Source organism: Puma concolor, chromosome A2 (assembly GCF_028749965.1).
Source record: "Puma concolor isolate L17-30 chromosome A2, mPumCon1.1.hap2, whole genome shotgun sequence".
NCBI classification, from domain to species: Eukaryota; Metazoa; Chordata; class Mammalia; order Carnivora; family Felidae; genus Puma; species Puma concolor.
The window spans coordinates 142,444,313-142,457,593 of NC_141668.1; the positions used below are offsets into that span (position 1 = coordinate 142,444,313).

A 13,281-nucleotide genomic window follows, 5' to 3' on the forward strand; every position below is an offset into this window, starting at 1 on the left:
AGGAACCCACACAGCATCACGAACGAATCTCACAGACACGACATTGCATAAAAGAAGTCCAACATGGCGTGCCTGGATGGCTCTATGGTGAAGGTGAAAACAGAAACGCCCCTATGGTAATGTATCTAGCCACACACTTAGGATTTATGCGTGCATGTGTATTAAATATGATAATTTAATAAAATTAAAGTTTAAGATATTGTTTATGTTTTAATCTACCATATACGTATATATTTATTTTTTTTATTTTTTTTTAACATTTATTTATTTTTGAGACAGGGAGAGACAGAGCATGAATGGGGGAGGGTCAGAGAGAGAGGGAGACACAGAATCCGCAACAGGCTCCAGGCTCTGAGCTGTCAGCACAGAGCCCGACGCGGGGCTCGAACTCACGGACCGCGAGATCACGACCTGTACCAAAGCCAGATGCCTAACCGACTGAGCCACCCAGGCACCCCAATATACGTATATATTTAATATAGTAAATATTATCATTAATATCAACTAAGTTCATATTAATATGTAAACTTATTTGTGTATTAACTTATATTCTAATTCAACTACCAAAAACGTTTTTAATTGCTTAAAGAAAAGTAAAAAGACAGGGAGCCTGACTGGCTCAGTCAGCTGAACACCCCACTCTGGATTTCAGTTCGGGTCATGATCTCTTATGGTGGTGATATCCAAGCCCTGTGTTGCACTCTGTGCTGAGGGTGGAGCCGGCTAGAGACTTACTCTCACTCAATCTCTCTCTCTCTCTCCCCCTCCCTCCCTCTCAAAAAAAAAAAAAAAATAGTAGAGACAAAAATCCACCTCTGCCACTAACTAGCTGAGGTACTGAAGGCCAGACACCTCTCTTCCTGGGCCTCAAATTTCTCTTCTTGAAAATGGAGCCAATAGCCCGTTTTCTCACCAAGTTGTGGTAAAAATAGTGGAGAAGGTAAGGACAGGGGAACTCTTACCACCACGCCTCAAAACACATCGCCACTTTTATTTCTACCATCCACACTGTGATAACTCTTCCAGCTAGTTCTGCTAGTTCTTTATTGACATGCCGTGGAGGTAAGAACCGTCCGTGTGGGCTTTTGGTTGTTTTAAACCCCCATCATTTGAAAAATAAAATAAAATTAAATTTAATTTAATTTAATTTAAAAAATAAAAAAATAAAATAAAATAAATAAAATAAAATAAAATAAAATAAAATAAAATAAAATAAAATAAAACCCCAATCGTCTGGCCCAGAAAACCCCACACGAAGAGAACAAATAAATTCTTCTGATAATAGTATGCGACTCGAGAGGCAGCATAAGTCAGAGGTGACCTGGGGCCTCCTGAGACCCAGCCCTACCAGAGATCTGTAAATGAGACGCGCATCCGGCCACATCCCACATCCTGCCTCCCAGGTGCCGCGGAGGAGCCGTCAGGTACCTTGTTAGCAGTGGGTGCAAATGCGAGAAGTATCACACTGGTACTCTGCATGTTCTGACAAGACCAGGAGGAAGCGCAGTCCCCAAAGAATCAGAGAGCCCAGCATGCAGCCTGATTAATCACCGGAGGAAAAAGCCCATATGGCGTGATGGTGGAGTGCTGCGTGAACACACAGGAAGAAACATGTAGCCAGCAATAAACAGACAAAGGGGCAAGCAAAGGGGGCAGTGGCGGGGCGGGGGGTGGGGGTGGGGGGGAAGGTGGATAGCAATTCCTCTCCCACTACAAATGTTGCCAGAAAACCAGGAGCCTTATCGTCCCTGACCGGTCTCACTCTGTTACTAACTGCCGGGGCTCCCTACGTGGAAGGGCCCTTTGACCTTGACGGCATTAACGACAGGGATGCAGATTTGTTTCCATCAGACATGTTAAGATGTTTTACTTGTATTTCCTGCGGAGTATAAAAGTGTGCAATTTAAGATTCACGGGGGCACTGGGGAATACAAGTAACAGATGTCATAAATGGGGAATAGGGGTGTACACAGAATGAAAGTGACAGAGCCGACTAGGACTCTGAGAAAAGAGGGATATTTATCCTTCTACATGCAGAAAACCCAAAATGTGAGCGTCCTAGAACAAGGGAGGAGTGTTGCATTGCCATTCATTTTTTTCTCTTTCTTACTTTCTTTTTTTTAGTTTTGAGAAGCCCTAGCATTCACCCTCCAAAGGCAGTCAAGTTCACTTCACCACCTTCCAGATACAGTCGTCTCATCGAAGTATCATTGTGCTAAGAGGTAAATTAAACCCAACTGTGTTATCATGTGTAATAAAAGTAGGCAACCAGGGAATTCATTGAGCCCAATTTAGTTATAAATTTCCCTTAAAGTTAAGCTAAATATCAAGAAAAGGCAATTAGGCACAAGCTTTTAGCACTGTGTTGAATTACTTTAATATTCATTTCTATCGAGTCAGGGCTACACAAAATTTTGATGATGCACATCCTGAGCTTATGTGCAGTTTTATCTCCCAGTCTATTGGCTTGCAGGTATCTACGAGCAAAACAGATCTGGATGAAGTAATTTTCCCTTTCTTGATGAGGAAAATCACACATACATGGGTTTATATTGGGATTTCACAGTATGGTTTTAGTAAAGCGTGAGTCAACTTATTTCTTGGTTGAAATGTCAAGTTCCATCAGCCGATGGCAATCCTTGGGGGGAGGGAATATATACAAAGGAATAGGACACATGGGTATGAGAAACCCAAAAGATATTCACAGACACCTGGTCACTAAATAGCGATCAATTCCAAGAGGACCACGGAGACAACATTCTCCCCCCTCAAATAATTCAAAGCTCCAAGCATCTTTGCCCTAGAATTCAAGGGCCCTCAACACTAACGTATGAGACATTTGTTCCTAAAAATACTGTAAAACTTACTTCAAAAGCAGCCACTCCAGGGCTGAGTCTCCTTTTGCATTTAACCTTATTTTCTAGTTTTTCAAGTGTTTCAATTTTATGCAAATCATTCTTTTAGACTTCTTTGTCATCAGAAGCATTTTCCTGTTCTGAAGCTCCCTTCTTTTGTTCCCTTTACTCCAATGAATTCAGACTCTCTCCTGGTTTTTGTTTCTCTACAGTAGTAACACTCTATTGCAATGCAGCAGCAGACAATTTAAGCTAAGGTGACAATCATTTCAGAAAATAAAGCAAACCTGCTTTCATAAACTCTTACCACGTGACTAAATATGCCTTCTGCAGTGGGGGGAAGGGAAGAACGGTGCAACCTTCACTTTTAGTTCAGAATAAGAGGACAAAGGGACTTGGAAATGGAAGGTAGAAGCAGCTGGTACTTTTAGGGTAATACCTAATTCAATTTCCCTTCATGATGTCTACAAAACAAGGATTCTCAAAGTGTAGTCCACAGACTCCTGGGGGTCAAGATGCTTTCAGAAGATAAAGTGGGAGTTTCCCAGAGACCCTATGACTTGGAACATCACAACAGAATGAATGCAAAAGCAGTAAGGAAAATCCAGCTGTTTTCTGTTGAGCCAGACATTAAAGAGATTTGAAAAAAAAAAAAAAAAGTAAAGAAATGCCATTCTTCCCACTAACATTTCTTGATTTGGAAAACAGTTACTTTTCACAGAAGTGTTATTTATGTTAACATGCTACGGTTTTATTAGTTTTATTTTTAGTGATTTAATCGTTTTTAAGTGTCTGTTTAAAATTTCAATAGGGTAAATGAAACATAAACCCATATACACAAAACCTATCAGGGGTTCTCCGTAACGTTTAAGAGTGCAAAGGATACCAGAGATTAAAAGGTTTGAGAACCACTACCATAGAAACGCAATCAGCAACTATGCCCCACGGGCCGAATCCAACCTGCCTGGTTTTGTAAGGTTTTGTTGGCACACAGCTATGTTTGCTTGCAGACTGTATAGGAGCTAGGTCCAACCGTTTCTATAAATGTTTTTATTGGGGCGCCTGGGTGGCGCAGTCGGTTAAGCGTCCGACTTCAGCCAGGTCACGATCTCGCAGTCCGTGAGTTCGAGCCCCGCGTCAGGCTCTGGGCTGATGGCTCAGAGCCTGGAGCCTGTTTCCGATTCTGTGTCTCCCTCTCTCTCTGCCCCTCCCCCGTTCATGCTCTGTCTCTCTCTGTCCCAAAAATAAATAAACGTTGAAAAAAAAATTTTTTTTAATGTTTTTATTAATAAAATTTTATTGAGACGAAGTCATACCCCATTGGTTCCACATCATCCACGACTACTTTCCTGCTACAAGGGCAGAGGTGAGTAGTTGTCAGAGACGGTATGACCTGAAAAGCCTAAAATAGTCACCATCTGGCCTTTTACAGAAAAAGAGGATGGTGGCGCCCATGACCAGTCTTAACCAGCCACCTCCCATGCACCAGGCTCTGTGCCAGCAGCACCTTACATGGATCAATTCCATCTTCCCAGTTAACTCCAGCGGGGCAAGGCCACCACACCCCATTGTACAGAGGAAAAGTTTAAAACTCAGTTTCAAGGATGTTCAGGACACAAGGTTTTACCAGTGGAGCAGGCAATATTCAAAACCAGGTGTGACTGGAGGATCAACCATGGCCTGAATGAAGCAAGAAAAATAAACATAGTAACTTTTCAAAAGACCCCCAGGAAAAAAAAAGAACAACCTCCTAACAAAACTCAGACAAGGTATTTTCTACTGAAGAGAGCACAGGATTCCAGTTGTTTCTACCACTGGCTACTTCTCCAGTCCATGCCCTGCTCACGTGCACACTTACACCGAAGTGCCTACCTAGTGTACAAGGAGATGTCTTCACACAACCCATCTGCAAAAAGCCGCATGAAACCAAATATGGGATTACATTAGAAATGACTGGGTGCTTTTTCGTACATCGACTGCATCTCAATAAAGCTAGAGGGAGGAGGAGGTGAAGGAGGGGGGAGGAGGGGGGAGGAGGAGGGGGAGGAGAACCAGAAGAAGTAGAAATAATAATAATGGGAATCCTTTCATCCTTCCCGACCCCAGAAGAAAAGCTTCAACATTAGCCATCGAGTATGTCTGCTGCAGATTTTTGGTAGGTGCTGTTTATTAGGTTAATAAAAGTTCCATCTACCGTGAAAAAGGAAAAGGAAAAGGAAAAAAGAAAAAGAAAAGAAAGAAGAAGAAAAAGAAAGGAAAAAGAAATGAGCATGTGGTTAGAGTTTCTTAAATGGCTATGCACTTAAGATGTCAATTTGTGGCCCTTTACAATAACAACAACAAGAAATACTTAACATGACCACATAAGCATTAGGGGGAATTTATGGGTACTACACTGAAAAAAAAAAGCAGCTATGAGGTTTGTTCTCATGGCAATACCCTCAAAGCCGTAGTTTTAATAACCTGTATTTACATTCCAATCGCTTCAGTCTAATATTGATGGTGCCACAGAATGTTCTCAAAGCTTTTCCTTAATTCTGACACCATCCCCTTTGCCAAAATACACACCCAGTCACTCATTCTCTCTAACGTTTTTGAATTAGGGGTGTATTTGTGTAAGAACCAATGTATATTTAATATACTAGTGTTTTATCAATCTCAAAACAGACTCTGTATATCATATAATCTTTGATTATGACAATTATTGTTGACTTGGCACACACCATACTATTAAAACAAATAGAAAAGTACTTTCTGAATTATACTACTGCAACCTGGAACAAATCATACTGGCCACAGAACTCATCATACCTTTAATAGAAATGTCTGGCTTTAAAAGAATCTCCTGAATAGTCAGGAGTCGAATAAACAAAACAAAAGCAAGTCAAATCAACTGTAAAATCTCAAAGTAAAGCTTAAAATGCAGGAGGTACATGGGGCCATGGAAGCACTGGGTTTCAGTGATGGCAAGGGAACAGAGAGACCCTTTACTTTAGTCAGAGGAACTTGTTTTCAAAGGAAGAAAACTGAGATCCAGAAACTCAATTAGGTAGCACAGCCTTTGATATAACTGGTCCATCCAGTCCAATGCTCTTAGGACATGAGGGAACCTCATACCAGTCTAGGCATTTTATTTTTAAATTTTGAAAACAAAAATGGGAGTATTCTATAACCAAACTTCAAATAGTTCAAAAAAAGCATGCAGTGAAAATTTGGGATCCCTCCCCAGTCCCCAGAAGTTACCTTTGAAATAGATCTTCCACATCCTAAGACGTGTGTGTGTGTGTGTGTGTGTGTGTGTGTGTGTGTGTGCGCGCGCGCATGAGTGCATGCACATTTGAATGACTAAGACAGGGAGAGAGAGAGAGAGAGAGAGAACGAGAATGTTCCTTTTGCCCACCCACACAGGAAAACACTTAAATGGAATCCATACAAATTCTGTATCTAGCCTTTTTTCACTAAGTATCCAAATCAGAAATAATTCTTAATCAATATATATACGGTCGCCTCTTTTCTTATAAAAGGCTACACAATGCACCATCATGCAAATACATCACAAGTAAGAATTCTAATTATGCATATTTAGGTTGTTCCCAGTTCAGGCTACCCAATGCCTGCTGCATTTACTATCCCCATACCTCAATCTTGGTACAGATGTGCAAGTTTCTCCACAGAATAAATCCTCACAAGTGGGAATGGGAGTCAAAAGGTATGTATTGTTTTTTTCCTTCGAAACTTACAGATTGCCTTCCGAAGACTACTGAACCAAGCATGTATTCCCACTAAAATGGTTGTGGTCCAGTAGTAGATAGTACTTTGATCCGTACCCTTACTAATTTGATGCTTTGTCAAACATGTTAATCTCTGCCAATCAACATAAAATGTTACGTCATTATGGTTTTAATATGTAAGGGACTTTATGAAACCTATTCCCAAAATGGCTCCTTACTAGCTATAATCCTTTCTAAATTATTATTTTTTTTTTAAATTTTTTTTTTCAACGTTTATTTATTTTTGGGACAGAGAGAGACAGAGCATGAACGGGGGAGGGGCAGAGAGAGAGGGAGACACAGAATCGGAAACAGGCTCCAGGCTCCGAGCCATCAGCCCAGAGCCTGACGCGGGGCTCGAACTCACGGACCGTGAGATCGTGACCTGGCTGAAGTCGGACGCTTAACCGACTGCGCCACCCAGGCGCCCCTCTAAATTATTATTAAGGACCAAGGCAGTAAAAAAGATCATGTTAATCAGTTTTGGCCCTTTTGATTCACTAAAGCATGTGTAATATTAACCGCATTGTAAAGAAATCCTTGGTGTATATGATATCTTGGAGTCCTTAACCCACTGGTCAGTTTCGGATAAGAAAAGAAGAGAAAAAGTGAAATCAGAGAAAAGGAGAGTTGGAATACATGAATGTAACCAGTCATCAGAAAGATGTAGGTAAATGAGTGTAGGAGGGGTGTGGGTGTGTGGGTGTGTTGGTGTGTATGTGTGTAAAACGGAGCACTGAATCAACAGACTGTTGGCTTGAAATAAAGTATAAATACCTAACCTTCTTATGGCTTCATTCTGTTCTCTCCAGCTTTTAACATGGTCTAAAAAGGGTTCATATTAATTACTAAAAGCAATCTTTATGTGATTGGATGGAATAAAAAGTTAGAATGATATGGTTCAACAGTACATTAGGACTCAACTTTAGTAGAAAGGAAGAAAAAAAAAGTTCTCATTCTTTTTAAATACTAGTTTGGAGAAGAAGAGACTGCAGGAAGCACAGACTACCATACTGGTAGGAATAAGGAACTACAAAGTAAACACTCAGGACCGTGGAAAATCCTACCTACCAAGCAGTTCTTTTACTTTTTGTTATTTAACCTTTCTTAAGGTATGACTGACACATAAAACTGTAAGATATTTAAAGTGTGCATCATGGTGATTTGATATATGTATATATTGTAAAAAAAAAAAAAATTCCCACACCTAGTTCATTAATACATCCATCACCTCACAGATTTCTCTTTTAATTGGGGCGGCAGGGGGGAGGAGGGAGGGAGAGTATGAAAACATTTAAATTCCACTCTGTTGGCAAATTTCCATTGTACAATACAGTGTTATCATCTGTGGTCACCGTATCTTCTATTAGATCCTTACACCTTATTCATGTTATAGCTGAGAGATTGTACCCTTTTACCAACCTCTCCCATTTACTAGCTACAATCTTAATGCTTTCATAAGACTCACAAGGGCCCTCATGAATTGGCCTCTTGCCTATCTTCCTGGTCCAGTTTTGTCTCTGTTACCTCCTCAGCCACTCCCTAAAGAGCTGGCATATTTATGCCCACATGTCTTAACACACACTCTTCCCTCTACCTAAGATGTTATTCCTTCTCTCTGTAATGCCCATGCTGACCTTCAGGCCCAACTGGGTCATCCACTACTCAACTCAAACACCACCTACTTTTCAAAGTCTTGCCTCTCTTATCTCCTCTCCACACAGGAGCCCAAACAGAGTCAGATTTCATTGTATTCTCTTCTTCTGTTTCCCTACCCCCCAACACACATGACTTTTAACATCTCTGTTCTGTAACAGATCATGTCTTCGTCTCTTGGAGTATTTGTACATACCCTTCCAGGGCAAGGACTCAATCATCTTTTGGTCCTCATTAGCACTAAGTCCAGTGACTTACTGGGCAGGAAATGTCAGCTGAATCTACTGGATCCTGGCTGACAGACAGTACTGATAGGGACGTGCATTTGGTTATACCACATTACCAGGGCATTCAACCAGAAAAGTTCAGAATACATTAGCAGAAAGGAATACAGTGCCAAGTTTAAGAACATCTCATGGGTAATAAGTAGAAGCATTTGAATATTCCCTTACATAAAATATATTATTTCCCATCACAAAACCTAATGGAAACATAAAAATCATTTATTCTAACAAATTTGGGACAGGTATTAAATTCAGAATTTCTCACATATTAATCATTTATACATCTTGCTAAATAGTTGGATGTTAATATGATGCCTACCTCTCCATAAAACTGAATTGTCTGGTATAATGAATGGGCAAATTGCGTTTTTAATATTCTTCCATTGTTAATCTTTTTTTCATTTCTATTCCAAGGAATAGCAACCAATTAATAAAAAATCTTGCTCTTATATCATATCCAATTGCTATAAAAACAACTGTTCATAAAAGAGCTGGGAGGATGTTGAATAAAATGTACAACATACTAAAAAGTTTTATATGTGCTTACATAGAAATGGCTATCTTTTACCATGAATTTTTCACTTCTGATCATTTCCACAGTATAATAGATAGTAATGTAGCAGGATTCTCACACAGAGAGTCAGGTCACTGAGGATTTTCTTTCCGGGAAGCAACTTTATTCGTGCCAGCACAGCTCAGTTGGGTTCGTACCCCATGAACTGAGCCCCAAGCTACATGGCATAGTTTTTTTATACATCTTCTATTTCTTTGTCTCCCATATATGGGAACACACAAACATGCAACCCGATTAAGTGGCCTCATGTCACAAGGTCATGAGGGATGTTGTCATGTGTGTATATAGCCAGGTTGCCTTCAGGTTTTTTGGTTTTTGTCTTCATTCCTCAGGGAATGAACCCTACCACAGTAAGAGCAGGTAACAGCTATCAAACAACAGGTGCCACAAACTATACTTAGGTCACTTTTGCACACTATTTTACAAACTTAATATTCACATCAACTGTGTGGAGTCGACTAATTTTGTTATTCACATTTTATAGCTGAATACCTTGAGCTGAAAGCTTCACGCAAGGAGGTGTTACTACCAAGTTGTGCAACGGAGACTTGAATACTGGTTTGTCCAATTCCCTGAGGCATGGTCTTTATCACCACCCAACCTCTACTCTGTGTGGCATAAAAATGGCTAATGTCGTGTTTTAAATTTCTGTAAATGTCATTTGAAATGTATGCGCAACACAAAACTCTTCATCAAACCATTAACTGGCACCACATATACCCAAGGGCACCTGAACCCTTAAACGGGACACCACAGAGTAATACCAGAAAATTCATTACTTATCACATAGGACAGTTCAGCACTGGACTGTACAAAAGCATACAAGTAAATATAGCATGGACTGTTCATCCTTCATCCTACTTACCTAGTTACTCTCCATAACCTAAAATGTACTATCTTCAACCCCTTATATAATGGAACGTGCCCTTTCCATGCTCCCATCACTAGGTTCTTTATGAGTCAGGGTTCAAATGAAAGTCCTCTTCACTCAATGTGACTCCACTGCACCTACCTACCAGCCCTTAAAGAAGCCCCATCTGCCCTTCACAGTCTTAAAATTTTACTGAAATATCTGGTGTTATATCTGTACTTGGTGGAAACCCTAATGGTAACCTCAGACAAAGTAGTTTGCACTAACCTTGTTGGGATATTTTCCAGAATTTGTAAGTCCATATTGTATAAAGGCATCCTCCGGATGAGATTAGGACACACATGTGTCCAGACAAAGCACAATGGTCACCTTTGTGTCCTTCCCCTCAGTGCTGTCACATATCCCTTGAAGGAAACCCAGTTTGGTTTATAGCTCTTCAGTCATTTTCCTAAGTGATTACACACACACACACACACACACACAGATACTCCTACATATAAAGGCTGGCCCTTTCACTTTTTTTTTTTTTTTTGAGAGTGAGCAAGAGCACAAGCAGGGGAGGGGCAGAGAGAGAGAGAGGGGGGAGAGAGAGAACCCCAAGCAGGCTCCACTCCTGGCACAGAGCCTGCTGCAAGGTTCGATACTGCTCACAAACTGTGAGATCATGACCTGAGCCAAAATCAAGAGTCAGACACTTACCAGACTGAGCCACCCAGGTGCCCCTGCTCCTTCCACTTATTTAAAAAGCACACATAGAGGGACGCCTGGGTGGTTCAGTGAGTTAAGTGTCTGACTCTTGCTTTCGGCTCAGGTCACGATCTCGCAGTTTCATTCGTTTGAGCCCTGCGTCAGGCTCTACGCTGGCAGTGCGGAGCGTGCTTAGGATTCTCTCTCTCTTCCTCTCCCTCTGCCCCTCCCCCACCCCCAAATAAATAAACTTAAAAAAAAAACACATAGAATCATACTACATATTGTCCTGCAACTTGCTTTTATTACCCAACAACATAGTAAACATTTTCCCATGTCAGTATACATAGGCTTATGTCATTTGAGGGTACCTAATATTCCATATTTCTGGGGTGCCGTGCTTGATTTAACCAATCCTCTATCAACAGATAATGTGATTTTCTTTTGTCCATGTAAAAACACAGCAATTCCCTCCAAAAATCAGTCATTCCTAAGCAGTTTCATCCGAGACATGTGAAGAAATACTAACGTGCCTTTCAAGGAAGAAAGTGCTGAGATCCAATACTGCCAGGCAATGAGTGTCTTGTCTATTAATTTCCTTGAAGAAAAAAAAAAAAACCATTCTCTAGCTTTCTGACACAAGCTCAAAAGCCAACAGAGGGTTGCTGTTATTCAGAGAGCTTTGTTTCCGGTCAAATACTTAGAAGGGCATTTGAAAGAGAATGGGAGTCGACTACCAGAAACCATTTGAGTGAATGGTTTTCTTAGGATGTGGAATCTATAAATGGCACAATGTTGGCCTTAACGTGTGCTGACAGGGAGGGAAGATGAATTTATCACTTCATAGACCTGCAGGGCAAACACATTGAATGTTTAGGGTCCCAGGCTTTCCCTGGTTGTGTGCATGTTTGTTCAACCTGTCCCCCAAGCCGGTGCACACTTTGCATGTATCAGATGTCCAAGAGATGGGAAGCAATTCAGACAGGGTCCTGAAACAGCTGTTGTATATAACACATGTCTCCGTCAAGCACAGGGACAATTAAACGTTTGCCTTTTGTCCTGGAGAGCATCAGGAAACAAGTTACCCTGGAACAAACACTCAAAAGGGATCTGACCGTGACCCTTAGTGATTCTGTCATGTCACACTCGCTCCCTTTTCGGGTTTAGTGGCCTTGAAGAACCACGAAGCCTCTGCTCCTCCAAGAATTGAGCGGGATCACCCCAATGACAGCATTTGCCTCCCAAGCCATCTGCTACAAACAATGAGGGCTGGTGAAGTTGTCATAACAAGTCAGGTCCACTGTCGGGTTGGGGCTAATGCCAGAACAAAATCTGGCAAAGCTCCCTCATCAGAGAACCCAGGGGACAGCTTAGACAGTGCCCAGAGGAAGGGGGTGGGGAGAAAAATAGAAGAACAATCGTATTGGAAACAATCCTATGGGAAGAACAAGGAGACTTGCTAGAAGGGATGCCCCTTGTCTGACTGGCAGTCTTTCCCCGGATGTGCTTTCATTCCAGAGCACTTAAGACGCACACTGCTTCTAACTCTACTAAAGCTTAGTAGCTGGAGAATTTTCAGAACATAAACTGATATCCCCAAAACTCTTCCAGTGGAAAATAAGTGGAAGATGACTAACCCCTCAATTTCTCTGATCAACTAATCTCGACAATGGGATAAGCGTACTCGAAAATGACATGGATTTCTTTTTGTCGTTATTATCACATGCTAGAATGTTCTCCATTTCTTGAGAAAATTTACTCACCATCAATAAATAGGAAAACCAGTATTTCTAATGCTGTCCCCCGCACTACACAGAAATGCCCCCAAGAGGAGCAGATCTGATGCAAATCAATGCCTGTAATTCATACTTGCCCTTGCCACTTCAGATCTGGCTCCAAGTTTCCAAGGAGTCCATGCTGCTCAGCATCCTATAATGGAGATTAGGCCTTCCCAGGTGGATAGCCACATTCGCCTCTCACTGTGTGTCACTCAGTTCCAGCTGCTCTAGAAGAGAGTGACAACTTATTTCTTTATTTAGGGTGCTCTCCCTAGGCCCCTTCGAGGTGAATTTCTTATATGCCACATAGTCCACATTTTAAGTTAGACCATCACAGATATGCATCGTCTTGTTGAAAATTCTTCCAGAGTTAAGATCCAGTAAACAAATGATCATGTGTGTGTGTGTGTGCACGCGTGCGCACACGTGCACGTGCATAGAAGTGTGAACGTACACATATACAGATCCTCCGGACTTAACGACGGGCTTACGTCATGATGAACCCATCATAAGCTGAAAATACTGTAAGTCAAAAATGTATTTAATATGCCTCACCTACCAAAATCATAGTTCAGCCTAGCCTACCTTGAGGGTCTGATCCCCTAACACCAAGTCTAGTTTATGACAAATAGCTGAACATCTCATATAATTTGAGTACTGTACAAACAGTGCAACTGTACAACTGTTGTAAAAACAGCATAGGTGTGTGGGTACAGAATGGCTGTAAGTATGTCAGTGGCTGACCCTCACGATCACGGGGCTGACTAGGAACCAGGCTCCCACTGCCAGGCATCGGGAGAGAGGAT

The 13,281-nt window shown here is 41.3% G+C and overlaps 1 protein-coding gene across 8 annotated transcripts in view; it reads right to left on the minus strand.

Moving 5' to 3' along the window:
• Positions 1-13,281, minus strand: part of PTPRG (protein tyrosine phosphatase receptor type G) — a 721,980-nt gene that overhangs the window by 586,010 nt on the left and 122,689 nt on the right. The window lies entirely within an intron of this gene.